General features: G+C 31.5%; 1 pseudogene; it reads left to right on the top strand.

Annotated features, from left to right (window-relative positions):
• The first annotated feature begins 8,964 nt into the window (after nt 1-8,964).
• On the top strand, nt 8,965-10,127 carry LOC112999344 (polygalacturonase-like; annotated as a pseudogene).
• The last annotated feature ends 4,807 nt before the right edge of the window (nt 10,128-14,934 follow it).

The following is a 14,934-nucleotide window of genomic DNA, read 5'->3' as shown; positions in this document are numbered from 1 at the left end:
ATCATAACCTGCCTTATCCTCTCCTTCCAAGCCATAAAAATCTACATCTAATATCTCCTCGACCTCAACCAACCTCACCCTCAAAGGACCAATAATATGATGTTGTGATTCTTGAGACCCCCTACACCTTAACCCTCAAACTCTCTAGCCCTTCCACCTTATTCACCACCTCCCCCACCTCGTCAAATCTAACTTAAATGTATTCTTTCTCTTATCAGCAAAAATGAAGCTCTAACCTTTTCTAAGGATAAGAAAAAGTCTTTAGCTGAAGCACACAAGAAGTCCAAGTTGGATGAGATTTTGGAAATAAAGGATTCCTTGGAACTGAAAGAAGGTGTCCTTGCCTCTATCAAACCTCTGTCTAATAAAGAGTATAAGGAGAAGTTGACAGAAGAGGCAAGACTTGTTACCTTGACAGGTAAGGAGTCTAAAGATATTCTAAAAGAAGTTGTTATGAAATCTTTGATCAGTTTTTCTATAGAGGAAATCTTAAGAAAAACAACTTAAGAGGACACCATCATAGATATAGATGGTGAGCTAGTGCCTAAAGTTGTGATCGTTGAATAAATCTAGACACAATCCAAGCAAGAGATGAAAAGGGCTGAGATGGGGGAATTTGAAAAAGTTCAGTCTGTCATGGAGCATATAACTGAACTCATGTCTATATATGTTATAAAGAAACTAGTAAAGATGAAAGTTGTCATTGTTCTTGAAAACATGGATCCTACTAAGAAGGATGCTTTTGAGGAGACCATGTGTAAGTCTAATATTGAAGCATTTATTGCTGAAGCAGAAAATGATATTGTGGAAACAGACCTTGGTTCAAAATGAGTGTATCTAAGGCTAATGACTAAAGCTAATGAGTATATCATTGATGTTTCACAATCTACTATAATGGATGAGGACAGACTTAAGCATGTGGGAGAGGCTTATGAGGTGCCTGAGTCATTGTCTATCAAGGATATGACTATATGTCTGGAATAGAGAAAGATTATGCAGCTCACTAAGGAGCCTATCAGATTGATAGATCTCTTCACCGGACTTGATATACGTTTGATGAGGCTAATTGAATAGCAATCAATAAAGTGGATTTTTCCTTTAAGGCCTTCTATTTAGACTCAACTAGATGTGTTTGTCCATCCCAACCTCAACACCAAACTGTATCATGGCTTTAAAGGATACAAAATCTTTGAATGGAAGGTTTGCAATAGAGTTTGGAAAGAAAAAAAAAGAGGTTGAATCACATATTCTGCATCCTAAGATTCAAGAAGTAAAGCTTGACAAGCTCAATTTGTTGGACCTATGGAAATAAGGATTCCCCTGGGATAGATCCCTTCAACTATCCCTATAGTTATACTAAGGAAGTGTATCCTGATGAAGGAAAAGGTAGATGCTCTAGGGTGCTATGGGCCAAGGGAACTAGTTTTTCAAGAGTTTCCCATCAGACAAATTTTTGCTCCCTATCCAAACAGTCTTATCTTTAAGCATAGGCCAACAACAATAAAGGTATATCCTCCCAGTGCCATTCTCTGGAAAAATAGGGAAGTTGAACCCTTCGAGATGCCATTTTTTACTTCCATGGATCTTCCATAGTTGATAGGTCTCATTTGTGCCCTTAATGTTGTTCTTCATTGGGATCGTACTACGTTTAGTGAGACCTTTCAGATTGAGAACATTGATCTGGAGGCACCTGAGGAAAGTCCAAGCTTCATTGATTGGGAGCAGACAAACTATGGCCCTAAGCTCAGAATGAAGTTGTCTGCTTACAAGGAAGAAATCAGATCAATACAAGCTTCATTCAGAAGGATTGAAAGGTTCAACACATGTATTCCTTTCATGCTTGGGTCACAATTCTCATGCCTAGCTAATCCTAACACCTAATTTTAGATAGCAGTTGACAGACATGTTTTGTATCAGAAGGCTAACTACTAAAAAGCCAAGCAATTACTAATTGAAGAAGATAATGATGCTCCACCAACTAGATATATGAAGGCTTGCCCTGAAGGGATCTTTATCATGCGCTTAAGGCTCTAAAGAAGAAGACTAAGCTTACAAGTATGGATTGGTCTGCTGTGAAGAGGTTCTTCAAACTCAAGGGTCATTGCTCTGGTCTAGAGCCTGATGAGAAGCCCTTGTAGATGCAGTTCTTCATGGGATAGAGTGTTGTTATCAAACCTTGAACCATACATGCATTACTCAGGAAACTCCTTTCCACATGGTCTGCCCATGGACAAAGGAGTTCTCTATTGTGTCTTATCGCACATTCTCCTTTGTTGTGCATTTGCTTTACTCCAGATTCATTTCACTCACCATGTGTAACCTATCATTGAAGAAGTGGATTTTGATGTTGAAGCCACAAATCTTGATGTTATGGTTATTGAAGTATATGATCCTTCATCCTCAATGTCAGATTAATAGAGGTTGAGTTACTTAGGGCTAATGAAGCACTTGCTCAGGCTTATGAAGATAGTGATTATGCTGAGAAAGGACCTATGAAGTGGCATCTTATTGGGGACTACTGTTACAAAAAGACCATTGGATGAAAGCCTCCATGAAGTCCTACTCCTTTAGGCAGTCTTGTATCCCCTGTTCCTATTTATCTCTCTTCAAATTCTCATTCTTTTAGTGATGAGCTTTTGAGGAAGCTTGATGAATAAGTTGTCATACAAAAAGGGGAGAAAAAGTGAAAGCGAAAGCTAAAGTTGGGTGCATCATCTGAGGGGGAGCCAAATTCTGTAGGAAACATCATCTTAAGGTGAGATTTATGCCTAAAATGCTTTTATTATTTTTCCTTGATACATTTTATTTTGTATGCAAAACATATCTCCTTGATGTGAAAATTCTTTATGAAAAAAATGAGATGTTTTCAATAGTTTTGATTAGACTTTATCTCAAAGTCTTATGATGCATGTGTTATATTTTTATATTCTTTCCTTTACATTTGATAAAAATGACAGACTCTTATTGATATATCTTATAAGTCTACATTCAAGTTTCAAATTGGAATTTGTTTGGCATCATCAAAAAGGGAGAGATTGTTAAGTCAAATGATATTTGTGTCTTATGATGAATCAAGATCCTTAATTATTTAGATTACGTGCAAATAAATACAAAGGTTAAAAGTTTTATCTTATGGGATATCAAATCGTGCCTTATAAATTTGTGTGTGTATTATCAAACGATACAAAAGACATGTCATTATATTATACAAAATTAAATGATGGCATTTAAGTATTCATTTATTTCTTTGTGTTTGTGATTCGTTTTGCTGAGAAATTCTTCTAGGATCTGTCGAATCCTATGAAGAATAAATGAAGCTCAAGATATGAAAGTTGTCAAACACCATCAAAAGACACTAACTGCTAGTAACAAACCTACTCTGACTTAAAGTAAGTAGCTTTCTGTTGTAATGATCAACACGAAAGCTCACAAGAGATTTATTTAATTGTGTAATTGTTGAATTAATTTAATTAATTGATTGATTTGGAAGAATTTTTTTATTAATGTTGATGGATAATTTTCTCATATGATTAATGTTGATTGATTACTTTATTTACTATACCATTAGTGAATGGATTGTGTAGAAAATAAATTCGGTATATAATCAAACCAAATATTTACAAAGCATGTGTCATCCGAACTTGTGTATTTGACACATGTCATTGAAGCTTGAGAAGCAACTTTGTTTCGTCATATGGATTTTGAACTTATTTATGAATTCATAAATTTATTATTATAGATATTGTCATTATTTCTTAATAAATCAAACGATACATATTTCATTTGATTATAATATTCTAATTGTTAATTTGTTATAACATCTTTGATGTTTTAATATTGGTCTTGTGGTTAGGAGCAAAGAGGATATAATTATTACAATGAATTTTTTTTAAATTTTTTTAGTGAGTATATTGTCATGGAAGTGGCAAAAAGAAATAATAAAAATAAACAATCATACACTTTCATTGTAATGAGCAAATGACAATCATTTTGTAAAAAATAAAAAATTAAACAAATGACAATCGTTACATTATCAAAGTTTTATATATATATATATATATATATATATATATATATATATATATATATATATATATATATATATATATATATATATATATTACCAATCTTCATTAGAAAGTGTAACATGGATATCTTATTTTGAAGTTTCTTTAGAGTTTAGAGGAGTTTTCTTTTCTTGTCTTTTACTTTTCAGCTTGTTTTTGTATCAAGTGTTATGATATCCAATTGAATTATTTCATCTTTGGCATGACTTAGATTTGCAAGCATACATTTGTTTATTCTTAGGCATCAACAAGTCATTTCAATTAATTTTTAATTTTTTTTACTAACTAAAAAACTTATTTAAGGGTTTGATAAACAAGCTTCTAACATTTTTAAAAGCTCTACTAGAAGTTATATTTTTTAAAACACTAGCTTCTAATTTTTAAATTTTTATATATTATTATCTTTTTATCCTTAAAATATTTATGAAATTTCTTTATTTCCCATTTTAAACAAAATAAGGTTTTATTATTTATTTGTTTTTCACTCATTCCCACTACACATTTTTTATATTACACTACTTTTTTAACCATTGTGCTATCTATAATATTTAATTTATTATTTCAACATTATACTTCATAAAATTGACAATAATAAATGTTAGATTTATTTTTATTTTTATGTTTTAATAATTTTATATTAGACAATTAACTATTATGTTAATTAACATCATAAAAGTGTAATGTCTACCTAAGTTTTTTTTTTTTAAACTTGATTAAAAATATTTTAAAATATAGTCTAAGTTTAGTAGTTGAATACATGTTATAAAAATGTAATAAATAAAACTAAAAATGTAATGAAAATAATTTATTTATAAATAAAAAAATTAGGAGTTTATAATTAATTTAAAAGCCTAAATTATGACACCTAAAATATATTTGTATCCATAAAATATAACTATTTTTTAATAAAAATATCATATAAATATGTTTGTCATTTTATATTTTTTAACTACTTTAACCAAAGATTAATCAAACATTTATGATTTTAATAAGTTAACTTAAGAGCTCTCAGTTTTTAGCTACTAGCTAGTTTTTTAACTTTCAGTTAACTTTTCAATTTTTATCAAACATAATTGATTTTGTCCAGCCATTATCCAATCAACATCTAAACCATTAATTTAATTTGTTATTAGACAATAATTAGAGAAAAAAGAGAATAAGATAAATGATAGAGATTGTGGATGAAGAAAAACGTGGTGAATTGCATCCTTGATGTAAGAGCCTTAGATGTTTTAAATGAGAATGAGTCACTTGACAAGAGCCTTATAAGATTCAAGTGACACCGAGGTTGAGACAGTTCTCATAAATTATAATATAGTCCTTCTAGATTCATATAAGCAAAAATACTTAATTTCACACATATTAATGAAGTTAGTTAAGTTCGTTTAATTTTATTAATTTCATATAAAAACTAAACTACACTTCTTAAAATACACTTAATAATATTTATTGGAGATAGTGGTCACATTTAATTATCTTGCTAGCTATTAGTTCACTTGTACCATAAAATCCATGACCTTATGTTTTCCTATTTGAAATTTGTATTTATAGAGGTTCCACGCTAATCTAATTTTTACTTTTTTTTTTTGTTTTTGGATATAAAGGAAAGAAGTAGAAGGCGAAGTGTATAGGAGAGGAGGAGAGGTCCTTTATGTTATCACCCATGTTTGTTCAACATGTTATTCTCTGGAGAACTTACTTCTTGGTAGCATGTAATCTCTTCGAAAATAAAACTTGAATTAATTTAAGGGTATTTTGGAATGATGATATTAAATAGTGTTAAGTTAGTTGAAATTTCCTTATATTTGAGTCCAAAAAAAGCATTTTTTTTCTTATATATGAATCTAGAAGGAGTACTAGTAAAAGTGTATTCATGAGATAATTTCAACATGGTATTAAGCTCTTTAACACTATAAATTTTATAACATTTTGACATGAACACGTGAGGAAGGAAATATTGATTCTCTATTTTAGGTGCAAGAAATATTGCAATAAGCTTAATTTTGTCTAAGTGCTTTGATAAAGATAGTGATATCAAATGCAAAAAAAGAAAATGAGAATGTAACTTATTCATAGGTTTTTTTTTTACATTGTTATCTTTGGCCACTATTGGTCACATTTTCTACACTTTTGATCGGTTTAATTTGCATTGTTTTTACCATTTTTTGTGTAGGTGTTAAATAGAGTTGAAGTATGCATTTACATTTTTATTTTCCTATTTAGATAAGTTCTACAATTACACTTGTAGAAGCAAGTTTCATGATGATGATTCAAGTATAAATCAAGTAGTTTCTGATGATGACAAAAAGCCCAAAAGAATGATGTCAAGATTGAGTTAACAAGTTCAAGATCAAGATTAAAGAAAAGACATAAAGAAGAATCAAGATTCAAGAGAAGATGATTTCAAGATTCAAGAGAAGAAACCAAAAAGCAACAAGTCAAGACTTCACAAGGGAACTATTGAAAAAGATTTTTCAAAAACCAAACATAGCACATTTTTGTTTTACAAGAAAAGTTTTCTCAAATTTTTCTAAGTTACCAGAGTATTTACTCTCTGATAATCGATTACCAGTTTCCCGTAATCGATTACCAGTGGTAAAGTTTGATTTCAAAAGTTTTTAATTGAATTTGCAATGTTCCAAATGTTTTTTAAATGGTATAATCGATTACAATATGTTGGTAATCGATTACCAATGTATCTGAACGTTGAAATTCAAATTCAATTGTGAAGAGTCACATCTGTTCATAAAATGCATTGTGTAATCGATTACATGGTTATGGTAATCGATTACCAGTGACAAGTTATGAATAAAAAGTCAAGAGATGTAACTCTTCCAATGATTTTCTCAAGATTTTCTCAAGGCTATAACTCTTCCAATGGTTTTCTTGACCAGACATGAAGAGTCTATAAAAGCAAGACCTTGACTTGCATTCAAATAACTTTTACAACTTTTGAACTTCTTTGAACAACTTTCGAGAAATCTTGAAACCTTTGCTTCTCATCTTTCTTCTTCTTCCTTTGCCAAAAAGCTTTCTAAGTTTTATGTTTTTCAAACCTTGTTCTTCTGCAACTGAAAATTCTGCAGAAAACAAAAGTGTGCTATATCTTTTCATTCTCTTCTCCCTTTGCCAAAAAGAATTCAACAAGGGCTAATCGCCTTAATTCTTTTTGTGCCTCTCTTCTCCCTTTTCCAAAAGAACAAAGGACTAACCGCCTGAATTCTTTTGTGTCTCCCTTCTCCCTTTTCAAAGAATTCAAAAGGACACAGAGAATTCTTTTGATTCTTCCCTTTCCCTTAAACAAAAGATTTCAAAGGACTAACCGCCTGAGATATCTTTTGTTTCCCCTTTATAAAGATTCAAAGGACTAACCGCATGAGAACTTTGTCTTAACACATTGGAGGGTACATCCTTTGTGGTACAAGTAGAGGGTACATCTACTTGGGTTGTTGTAACTGAGAACAAGAGATGGTACATCTCTTGTAGATCAGTTCAAGTGAAGGGTACATCCACTTGGTTGTTCAGAGAGAACAAGGGAGGGTACATCCCTTGTGGATCTTTGCTTGTAAAGGATTTTACAAGATTGAAAGAAATCTCAAGAACCGGTGGTTGCTTGGGGACTAGATGTAGGCACGGGTTGTTGCCAAACCAGTATAAAATTCTTGTATTTGTCTTCATCTTTCCTACACTTTTAATTTCCGCTGTGCACTTTTAATATCACTTTTACTTTTGGTTAAGTTTCAATTAATGTTCTTTACTTTCTTAACTTGGAAGTAAAAGCCTAATTAAATCTAGTAACATTAAGAAGGATAGATTTTTAAATAGTCAAGGTACATTAATAATTAATTCAACCTCCCCCTTCTTAATTATTCCGAGGCCACTTGATCTAACAACACTACTAAAAATAGTTCATTTTTTGTTCATGTTTTTCCTTGATAGTATGGTTTCTAAAGTTTTAGTGAATTTTAAATATTCAATCATTTCAATTTAGCATGATAATTGAATTTAGTACTTATTACATGCATAGGAATGAAGACATAATGCAAAAAGTTGAATCCTTTGAATTCTATTGAGTCTATGAGATAAAATGAGAAAGCTTACCCAGATAGTTAGGATTTCTAGTTTCTTTAATGTGATTAATTATACTAAAACTCAAAGTTGAGTTGATCCAAAAGTATTGTTCTGACTTTGGTCATTTGAGAGCAAGTGCAATAGAGTATTAAGAGTATATTCAACAGAGTCAAATATGTCAAGTTGAACACAAATAATGGGAGATTACTAACTTCCTCTAACTTTATTTTTAACAATACTATTAATTTGATATATAATTATTTATAGTAAAAAAGAAAAAAAAATAGGAAACATCATATCTAAATACAATGAGTTTAAATTTTATATACCATCAGTATAAAATATATTTGCATAGATATAGAATAGGAATTTATCTTTTTACATATTATATTAACAAATAGAAAAAACATGGTCATTGTCAAAGAATATCACGTTATAAAAAATTCAACAACCCATCTATTTCACTAGTAATCGACATATTTAGCTCAGAGCAAAATTGAAAGTTAATAGTAGTATAAAAATTTAGCCAAATCGTGTCTTCCAATTTTCTTTGCAACAAATTTATGATTAGAAAATGGTTTGACCAAGGTGTTGTTTTAATTATTTTGTGTGTTGTCTTCAATATAACCCTCCAAGAAATATTGGTCATAACAATATTTGTAATCAACTAGATTAGAGTTTGTTTGCTCTATTAGTGTCTTTAAGAATGTTTCCAATACAATATTAATAGTTTCATATCATAACATTCTTCAAATCACATGTGCATTAAAGAAGTGGGAGAAAGCATAAAGAAGAAGGAAAGATGAAAATGGTTTTTCCTCATAGTATGGTCACAATAGCTTTGGTGCTAATGTTAGCTTCATATGTCAAAGCTCATGTTGGCCTTTTTGATATAAGAAAATATGGTGCAATACCTAATGGAGATACGACCATGGTAAGATAAATCAAGTTTTAACAATTGAAAGTGTTATTTTATATGTAAATTACATAATTAAAAGAGTTATAAGATTAATTTTTGTCTTGATTTTTCTATTTTTTTGTTTGGATTGTTCTTAAGGATTTGCAGAATGCTTGGAGGGATGCATGTGTATCAATGACTCCAAGCAAAGTTGTAGTTCCTAGTGGTAAATATAAGTTGAGACAAATAGACTTTATGGGACTTATAAAGCTCATATTAAGGATTAGGTTACTGGGATAATTAAACCTCCAAAAAATCCACTCCACGTTAATGGACAAGACCAATGAGTTAGATTTGGATATATTAATTTCTTAACCTTATTTGGTAATGGAACTTTTCACGGTCAAGGCAAAATGGCTTGGAAACAAAATAATTGTGCAAAAAACAAGAATTGCAAAAAGCTCGCCATGGTAAATATAATAAAGAATTTTCTTAATATATATTAAAATTGTGCATTTTCATCAAATTTGGTAACAATTAACTATTATGTACTTTTGGCAATATTTTTCGTAGAATTTTGGCTTTGAAATGGCCAATAATTTAGTAATTTAGGACATAACTTGAAAGGATAACAAATATTTTCATGTGAATGTTTTTGGGTGCTAGAACATTACATTTACAAACTTTAGAGTTAGTTCACCTGCATATAATCCTAATACTGATGGAACTCACATTAGAAAATTAACTCAAGTGAAGATTACTAACTCAAAACTGGCACCAACGATGATTGCATATCTCTAGGCGATGGGAGTAAAGAAGTCACTATCCTAAATGTAACATGCGAACCTAGACATGGTATTAGTGTTGGAAGCTTAGGAAAATATTCAAATGAAGAGTCTGTAGAAGATCTTACTATCAAGAATTGTACACTAAAAAACACAAACAATGGTCTAAGGATCAAAACTTGGCCTAGTACTCCAATAACTTCTCTTGTGCCTAATTTGCATTTTGAAGATATCATAATGATTAATGTCAACAACCCTATAATTATAGGTCAAGAGTATTGTCCATGGAATCAATGCTCAATATAGGTATTTAACCAGAAAACCACTTTTTAGTATAGGTAGCCATAAGAACATAAGAAAAACTAATGGCAAACACACTAGTTCTTAAACAAATATAAAATTTTCACCTTAATTCCTACAAATCACAAATGTTGATTATGTTAGTCATTTTTAAGGACTATAAGTCCATGCTCATGGACCGATATAATCAATATTTATTAGTTTTAGGAATTAATGTTTTCCTTTCCTCTATAATCTCCCATTTGTTTGGATTTTGATGTCATTTTGTTATGATATGGTATTAGTGTTACATCATTTGACAAGTGTACCAAATTAGTGTAGTATTTTCAAAAATTAGTATTTTCAAAAATGATTACAAGGTTGTCTCCATAGCAACTTGTTTGTATCAAGCTATTTGTGTAATTCAATATCTAGGCAAAGGAATTTATTGTTTTAGTGAAACAAGTTATAGAAATTTAATCCTAAGATCTAAGCAATGAACTATAACAGGGCAATTTTCACACAAACAATACATTGAGCAATTGGTGTGCAAGGACTAAAAGCAAAAATAAATAAACTAGTTGGGGTATTTGGTGTTACTAGACAAACATCTCAATAATACTAAAGGGTTTTTCTTCATTTCATGAAACTCTAATGCTATCTCAACTCACTTATGTCTTTAACCTTGATCCTTCAAGTGAGCGAAACTAAATCACTAAACTCCACTCCTAATCCCTTAACAAGTGTAGCTAAATGATTTGCTAAGATCAAGAGTCATTAAGAGACTAACAAACATCACTTTATCCCTAAAAGAGACATTCATTAGATACTATTCTCAAAACTCTATTTTCAAAGCATTTCACAATGATAATAAAAATCACAAGATAAATAAATGGTTGATCAAGCCACAAACTAACATTAAGAATAGAGAAATAGTAAAAACACTGAATATTCATTAAATAGATTGTGAAAATAGTTACATGTGAGTTGCTAGCACACCAAATCCCCAACTATAAGAAGGTTAGTTCCTCATTGAGATAAGAAACCACCAAAGATTACAAGAACAAGGGAAAAATGAAGTGTAATGGTGAAAAGATGAAGACACAATGCTAAAAATGAACTTTATCCGCAAACACAAAACCCTAGAACGATTTAATACTGATCTCAATAAAAAGATACCTTAAATAGGTTGAGAATCATTGCTTTATTGTTTCTTCTTTAAAGCATTGCTCACTTAGTGGAAGGAATAATCAACATGAAAATACAGAAAAAGGTATGTTTTATTGCATTAATTTTTTAAATAGTGATCAAGGGGTTCCCATGAACCCTAAGAGAATAAATGTCATTCCTGAGTGGCCCACTCCACCAAGTATAAGAAAAATTTGGGGCTTCCATGGCTTAACAAACTTTTACAAAAGATTTGTCCCATATTTTTCTATACTTGTAGCACCACTCATTGAGTTGGTGAGGAATCATGTTCCTTCATGGGAAGATGCCCAGGAAATGGGTTTTTAGACCTTACCTTACTTCAATATATCAAACACCACTAATACATATGTTTTTGTTCCTTTTACAGGTGTTGAGGAAAAAAGCTCAGAGTATCAAGAACCTCGGGATTTGAGGTCAAATCCTTTTCAAGGGGGAGGGAATGATGCAATCCTACCCCGCAAGGGCATTGGATAGAAGACTCCAAGAAGATTGGGCCAGAGATGCAAGAGAAGACCCTAGGGTTCTCATGAGCCTTAGGATAGATTTTGGGCCCATGGGCTAAGTATGAGCCCGCTTATCTTTGTACATATTAGATTAAGGTTTTATTATTTTTGGGTCTTGTATTTAGGGCTCCATAATATAGGTAAGGTACCTTAGAAATGCAGGATTTTTCAGCCCTTGTATTTTAGGGCACCTAGACTAGTTTTTGTATTATGGGTAGTTTTGTAATTTCACATGCATTAGGTGAATATTTGATGTGTGTGGTTGAAAATAAATTTAATTGAATTGGTAGAAGCCCAATCCAATTAAATTTTAGAGGGGGAGGCGAGCATTTTCTTGCTACACCCTATTGCCACATCATATAGTCACACTTTGTGCATGTCCTTCATACTTTACATGCCTCATGACACCTAAGCACAGTTAGTGAAGAATATTGGACTTGATCTTGGATTAGTGGGCTGAACCATAGCTAAAATTCACTAATCATAATTAGTGAAATTTTGACTCCACAAATTCAAGTGAAATTTAAATAGAAATTCAAATTTCTCTCTAATTTTGTATGACACTTAGGCTATAAATAGAGGTCATGTGTGTGCATTTTTTTCAACTTTGATCATTTGAGAATTAAACTTCAAAGTTTAGACCTCTTTTGAGGCATAAAATTCCGTGCTCCTTCTCTTCGTCTTCCTCCATTCATCTTCTCCTACCATGAAGCTCTTATCTATGGCTTCCTATGGTAGTGAGCTTCTTCTAGACTCATCTTCTCCTTGAAGTGGCGTCTCCTCTCAACTCTTCTTCTCCATTCCGCTGCCATTAAAATTCAAGAAGCAAAGGACTCCATTGATGAAGAAGATCCAAGGCCTACAAGCTCTAATGGAGCTACATCAATAGGTATAACAATTTAGCAATCGTTGTTAGGATTTTATTATTGTTGTTGGCAAAAGTTTGCTGTTGAAATTTGAAAAAAATTTCATTGTCCTTGACTTCTTGAGTTTAGTCTTCTTACTTGAAAATAGCAAAATTTGAATCTATTGGTGATTGTTTCTCAATTATGGATAAGTAAATTTGATTATACATTTGTAGAATTGTTTTCACTTATTCATATCAAATTTTACTTGGGCATGAATTATTGACAAAATCTCAATCAAGTTAAGAATAACATAACGTAAAACACTATAATGCAATTGATGTGATGCATTTTCCTTCATATTTAGCATACTCATTCATGTAGATTTGCATGCATTTAATGTCAAGTAGGGTTGGGTTATTCTTGTTTTCCCTTACTTTCATCATTTGGAACTTTTGATGCGGTTTTTGTGTGTTTTTAGACTTTCAATAGGTGTTGAACTTGGTAATCTAGCTTTGAAGCTTGAAAGATGAGAGTTTAGAGTGATTTGGAGTCAATAGAAAGGTAATTGAATGATCTCTAGAACTTTGATCAACCATAAGAATGGTCATTACCTTGTAAATATGAAGAAAACTTGAAGAAATTGGAGCTCGCAAGGTTCACGCCCAAATTGTGTTGCTTAACATGGGTGTGAACATCCTAGGGAGTTCAAAGATTACTTCCAGCAAACTCCACACCTTGAGTATCACAATCACCATAGGTGTGTGATGCCCAAGAATATTTAAATTTTTCACAACATACTACACACCCGCGCACGGACAATTTGTTACTTTGCATTTTTAGGTTTTAGAATTACATGGGCTTGAAAAGGGTTAGGAAAGGGTTTCAAACCTTTACATTTAAACGACTAAGAGCGAGAGCTTGAATCACCCCTCTTCTTAATTGCTTTTTCCAATTTTGATGTTTTTTTTTTCTTTTTTTATTATGGTCTCATGCTATGTGTGACAGTGTGAGTAATCTCTTCTTATTCTAAGGTTGGGGTGTAGCCCATAACCATTATTGATGTTGATCCAATTATTTTGATGTTCTCTTAATTCTTTTTTTGATTCTTCTCTTATTGATTTATATATGTAAATGATTAAGTATCATTTTTTATAATTTAAAATGATTAGGAAGTATTGAACAATGAACCTAACAGTTGTATCTATAGGAGAGGAATCTAGATTAAGTAACAATAGTAGAATTAATCCTAAGAGGGCAAAACAAATTAGCGAAGAACACAATGAGTTTAATTTAGCACAGCTACCACAAAAATAGGAACAAATTTAATTAGGTACGTTTCTATGTCTGTAAAGAGAGTATAAATCACCTAAGGTTAATTCACCTTCAAAGAGAATTAGAAAGAATATTGAAATAGAAAGATTAAGTCAATAGGAAGTCTTGGTGTGAAAATCTCAATCCTGAAAGTTTTCTTAATTTGAATTTAACTAATTTAAAATTTTATTTTATCTTTTATCTTATCTAATTTTTAAATCTTTCTCAAATCAATTCTTAATCTTTTTCCAATTATTTAATTTTTATTTGAATTGTGATAATTACATAAGTCAAAAAATGAAATCCCTGTGAAGAGAAAATTTTAATTAAATTATTTAGAAAAATTAAAATTGATGGGATAAATTTAAGAAGGTAAAAGCAAATAATAGCCATGTTCACTTCTAAAGAAGAAAAATAATGCGTAATTTTTGGACAAAAATAATATAATTTTGGTTTTATAAATATGGAAAAATTCATTTGTTTTATTTCAAAATCAACTTTTGGCCCTCTATAGTTTAGAATGTCACAATATACCCCTCTCACTATCTCTATTAACTGGAGTTACACATGATTTAATTTTTTATGGTAAAAAATCACTACAATACTATGTGAATTATAGATTACAAAATGTGGCAATTTTTAACACCACAGCAATCTCCAAACACCACACCATTTCTGCCATTCCCTATCCCTAATTACATCAATTTCACCTCCCACCACACCAACCAACAAGTCATCCTCACTCTTCCTCTCCCTCCTCTATATCTTCCCCCACCTCTCCCCTCTCGACACCAACAACTTCGCCCTCTTTTGCCGCACCGCCACCCCGATCCCCCACCTCCCTCTCCACCACCCTCATAGTCGCTTTCTTCTTCTTCCTCACCAACTCCAAACTCACTTTTCCCACCACCCTCACATTTTCAACACCCACATGCAAGCAGACCCCACTAACCTGCACCACAG

Source organism: Glycine max, chromosome 14, assembly GCF_000004515.6.
Source record: "Glycine max cultivar Williams 82 chromosome 14, Glycine_max_v4.0, whole genome shotgun sequence".
NCBI lineage: Eukaryota > Viridiplantae > Streptophyta > Magnoliopsida > Fabales > Fabaceae > Glycine > Glycine max.
This window is presented reverse-complemented; position numbering and strand designations above follow the sequence as displayed.